Genomic DNA, 5428 nt, shown 5'->3' with positions numbered 1-5428 from the left:
TTTGACTGAAGAGATGGCTTAGGATTTGGATTTGTGTTTGATGGTAAAGCAAGGGGTCGTGTCCAAGATTTATGGAATGAAGATGGAAGAAAACAGTTTTGATTGAATCTTCGAAAATTAGAATTGAATTGTTTTGTACCAAAGTTACCATTGTTTGAAAATTGTTGCGGTCGCTTCTCTCATCCTCGAATCTTGTCTTCAGCATCATGGGCCAAGGAAATTGCATCTTCGAAAGTCATTGGCTTGAACATGTTCACCTCAGCATAGAAGTGACCAGACATAAACTTGCGCTTATGGGTCGCCTCAGGTACATCTTCGAGCATTCGTAGTTGCAATAAAGCATTCCAAAAATGCTCGGTATATTGGAAAATAGACTCGCGATCTCTTTGTTGTAGAAGATCCCATTGTTTGATTGCTTTTTCATGGAATTGGAGTGGAGAAAAATTCTGCAAAATTTTCTTTTGGAAAGTCTCCCAAGTAGTAGGACAATCAATGCTTTTGTGGACAACAATCCACCATAAGGATGCTCTATCCACTAAATGATTAGTGACACACTTAATTTTGTCTTTTTCGGCATACAGTTCTTCATGGAAATAATCATCAAACTGGTTGATAAAAGCAAGTATAGTCTTTTCATCACGTGACCCATTGAAAGTACGAAATTTGAAATTTCTTTTACTTGTCTTTGTTCTTTTCAAATAGATTGCGCTTCAAGTGTCACATCGATTGTATGCCGTATAATATCTTTAGACTGCGGTCCATCTTGATCAGCAATAGATCGATGCAGACTGGCCAATTGAGCTTGCAAAGTTTGACGTGCTCTTCGTTCCTCTTGAAGCTGCATCATAATTAGGTCCAGTTTTTGCTCCATCGTTGGTTACGGTAAATCACCTTCGGCCATAAATTTGATCAGTCATCCTACAAAATTTCAAACAACCTCACATACTCAAAATCCTATTAGCGGGATGAGCGTAGCTCAAGTTCGTGATTACAAGGCTTGCTCTTTTTTATTTTTATTTTTTTAAGTGGCTTTTAATGATCTTTCTTCTTCGCGATTATGAAAATTGATGCTGGCCTTCTTCCAAGAGGATACTTTGTTCGTGTAGATTGCATATAGCAATCTGTGTGCTAGGATTTTGGCTTTGCCAGAGCATAGGTGCGAGCGGGGGCTTGCGGAGAAGTCAAAAACGAGTTCAGGATTAACCAGTGTGAACGCAGGCAACTGGAAGCTTCAAACTGGTTTAGGAGTTCAAATAGTGTGAACACCCATGATAGAAGAGATAATTTATGACTATTGTGATTAAGCTTGTTAAGCTTAAGAAGATATATGGGGCCGTTTTTGCTAACGACGTGGAGGGGGGAGGGCATTTTTTACGCTGCTGTCTATAACGACATACTCCTGCAGCAACACTAAAATTCGGAGAGCTTAAAGCTCTTATAAACTTTTAAAGCTTATATTATACTTAAGCAATAAGTGCTTATAATCTTATAAACTTCTTCTTCTTCTTGCTAATCTATAAACAAGCGACTTGATGTGGGAGTTTGTCTGCTAGTCCTCCGCCTCGTGCAACTGGTCCTTCGCGATCAGAGGATACAACATGGGGTTTTTCACCACCAAGAACATGCTGATATTGACGGATTGTCATGAGATTGACTATAGAGCCCATTCATTCCAGGAGCTTCGGCTTCGTGCAAGATGATAAGCGATTGGAAGCCCTCGATCTCAGCTTTGCTCTGATACCACTGGTGTGCAAATCAGATGCCATATGCGTATGTAGCGAGCACTAGAAGGTCCCTAAGAACAAAGAACTCTACTTTTTGCTCAAAAACCAAGAGAGAGAATTTGCACGACATGAAGCAAGAATACCAATTGGGTACAATCTCTCCCCATGCCTTATGTGAGTGCTCCACAAAGCATGTATTTTATATATTATTCATCTCCAAGCAAAAAAATAGCCCAAATTTACAATTAGTACACTTTAGCTTTTGTGTTTGCTTTTGTACAAATAAAGAATAAAGAGGTTAGGTGCTCCAAGAGTTGGGCTGTGCCCAAATACAATGTCCAATAATGAATATTTAAATCATGCGCCCATGCGCATACAAAATAATAAATATATGTCAAGCGCTTTAATAAATAAGCGCGTCAAAATAAATATTGGCGCCACGCCTAAGATGTGCACCCATAAAAAATGATAATTTCTTCTAAATAACTTGAATACACGCTATCGCCCAATGCTTCCCAGCACCAGTGCCAGTGCCACTTGCTCTACACATCAATTGAAGCATTTACAATTGTTAGAAAGTAATAAAATTAAACTGACAAAAGTGAATACCTAGCAGTCCAGCTACAAAATAAATAAGTAGGTTGAAACTCAATCCTAACCTTAACTTATTATGAGTGCGCACTCTAAACTCATAAACGTCCATTAATTTAAATATGTATTTTGCGGAATCACCCGCTATGGAATCACCCACTTGCACATTAAATTAACGAGACGCCCCAAAAGGACAGGGGTCCCCATCAACTTTTTGCACAAGGAATCCACCTTGTGTTTGAGCCCCGGCAAATAAATATAAGTTTATGGAATCCACCACAAAAACCTCACTGAATCCACTGTGGAATATCCCTCTTGGCGTTAAAAAAACTTGGAGGGTCCATCAAGAAACACAAAAACCCTTCTAGAGTAACCACTACAGAGTAAGTGTCACTTGGTTAATATTATATTTAATGTTATTAACATAAAATAGAGTTAATGAGATCATTGAAATCCTTACTTCCATGAAGCTCATTCTTCTTATCCAAATTTGAGGGCCCATATTATTCTATCTAGATGCAATGGACCTCTTTATGTTTTTGACGAGTAACCCCTTCCATTTTCCACCTCTTTGCTTTCTTCCACTCTCCTTTATAAGCAATAGTAGGTTGTCCCATTGGAGGGAGCCCTTGCTCTACCCTTTGCTTGTTGGTATATGCATGCCACATCAATAGTGACCTCTTATTACTTATAATGGTTGGCACCCTACTTCTAGCATATCTATCAACAAATATTTTGGTTCTCTCAATTTGGGAATCTCTTATGCATAGCATTTAAGATTTCTACCAACAAGCTTGGTTTTTTTTCGAGTGAAGAATAATAAATACTTTTTGTATATAGCATGCAAAACACCACAATGGTAAGAATATACCTCCCTTCCACTCATATCCATCTTGGGGCCATCTTTCTCATATATGTCATACCATAGCTTATCTTCACTAGGTAGATCCTTCGAGGTGGGGGCATGCCCAATGTAAGCCTACATCTCTAGCGTCATCTCTTCCCTATTGGAATTTCACAACGTTGAGATCAAGGACATTTATAACATGGTAATAGACAAATAAATATGCATTCATAAACAAGCATCCATAAGGTACTTAGTAATGTTCAATGTATAAGTGTATCTACAAATGCTATTTTAATATCTTATAAGTGAATGGAAAAGAAAGCACTAGAGGACAAAACATACCTTGATGCTTGCTTGAAGAAGAAGATAATGCATAAGTAAACACAAGCATAAGTTAACAAATTTAAAAAATAAAAAAAATACTTTGCATAAGAACATAAGATTAACATTATTTAATGTTAGCATCTTTTACTTGCAAGATTGGCTTGTTTAGCACTATGACAACACTTTGGTTTTAGTGGCATGACAAGCTTTCTATTCTGTGAATGCATGTTTACTTCCACATTTGTTAGTGTGTGCATCCATGGGGAAACATGTTTCTTCACATGTGACCATCCATGTTTTTTCACATGTGACCACCCACATTGTATTCCACATTTATCAACATGATGAAGGAACCAAGGAAATAACCATTTATTAGAGTGTTTACCTATGTGGAAAAGCTAGATGGTGATTTGTATATATATCTGTATTGATGTGCCCCTAGGTAATTCATTATATGTATATCCTCTATATCACGTGCATTCAAGGCCTATTTATAAACATCCTTATCTGTGAATTCTTCCTTAATAAAACATAACCCTTTTCTATTCAATTTTTAAAGAATCCCTTTATATGGGACCCTTTTGTATGTAAAAAAAGTGTAAAAATAGTATTTTTAAAATCCCATATATTCAACCCACGTGATATATACACATATTTTTGACTAACCTCCCTAGGGATGTGCCTGTATAAATAGTGAAAAAAACCCATAACTCCCATCCAACCAAGGATCACAAAGCATGTCTTGAGCTACAAATATCACCTATGACTACTACTTGTTTTCTCAAGTATGCATAAAGAAATAAGTAATAATGGAAGAGACAAGGGAACAATGCAACCATTGAATAACAAAGCTTCATGAATTGTTGTTGAAGAAAGAAAACCAATGGAGAGCATACCTTGTTTATTTATCAAAGAAGAGGAGGGAGAGAAGAAGAGCAAGGACTCCTTATGCATGCACATTGGGAAAGGTAAGGCTTCTCCTCCCCATGGGGTTTCAGTCTTTTGCTTCTTGTTTTGTTTTGCTCTTTGAAAGAGTGTATTGGAAACGGGTTTGGATCCATTCAAGGAAAAAGGTTTAAATAAATTTCCATTCTAGTTTCATGTTATTGGCAAAGGTAAATGCAAGTTTTGACATGTGTTGCAATGCAACACAATGCAATAGATAGAGATTGTGCACACACAATTAGCAGCATATAAATGCTTAGTAGAATTGCATAACTTCATGGCAATGCATGGGTTTTGCAGGGAACATTGATTGATTAAGGAAGATGTCCATATCCTAAGGATGTAGGTCCCCTCCACATCCTCATGGTTCTCATTATCTAGTGATACAAATGACGAAGTCTTACATTTGCATCATTATGTTGCATGATTGGAGCAAAATATAAAGTTTATCTCTGACATTATCCAGGATACACGCATCAAGCACATAGGTCATAATGAACTAGATTAGCATGTATGGAAAATGGGATCCCTAAAAATCACTCGTAATTTCTTGCTCAATGAAGGATTAAATGATCTCCCACTTGTATTGAAGAGATATGTTTGCAACAACTTGGAGGTTTTTCCTATTGAATGTAGGATGCCAATCGACACCACATATGCTACCATTTACATAATGTAAAAAGGCTAGGCACAAGATGATATAAAGGCATCACAATTAGCAAATATTGATGTCTATGAAGATGACGAGCCTCCGAAATCGCATCATGATATTACAGAGGAGGACTTATTGGACAATATGATTTATGCCTTCTTTTCTCATGAGAGAAATGATGCCATGGTGCATGATCAAACATATACTTTAGCATGAACTCCATTACATGAAGGGTGAAACTACTCAATTTTTTTTGCAATACATGAATTTCTAAACCTTTCCACAATCTATGGATGGATCAATTCAACTTTGAATGCACTACTCAAGTAAGAACTTTGCTTCTAG

The sequence above is a fragment of the Lygodium microphyllum genome, chromosome 28 (genome assembly GCF_053477565.2).
Source record: "Lygodium microphyllum isolate KBCC chromosome 28, Lygodium_microphyllum_v1.1.10, whole genome shotgun sequence".
NCBI lineage: Eukaryota > Viridiplantae > Streptophyta > Polypodiopsida > Schizaeales > Lygodiaceae > Lygodium > Lygodium microphyllum.
Note: the sequence above shows the minus strand (reverse complement) of the source record.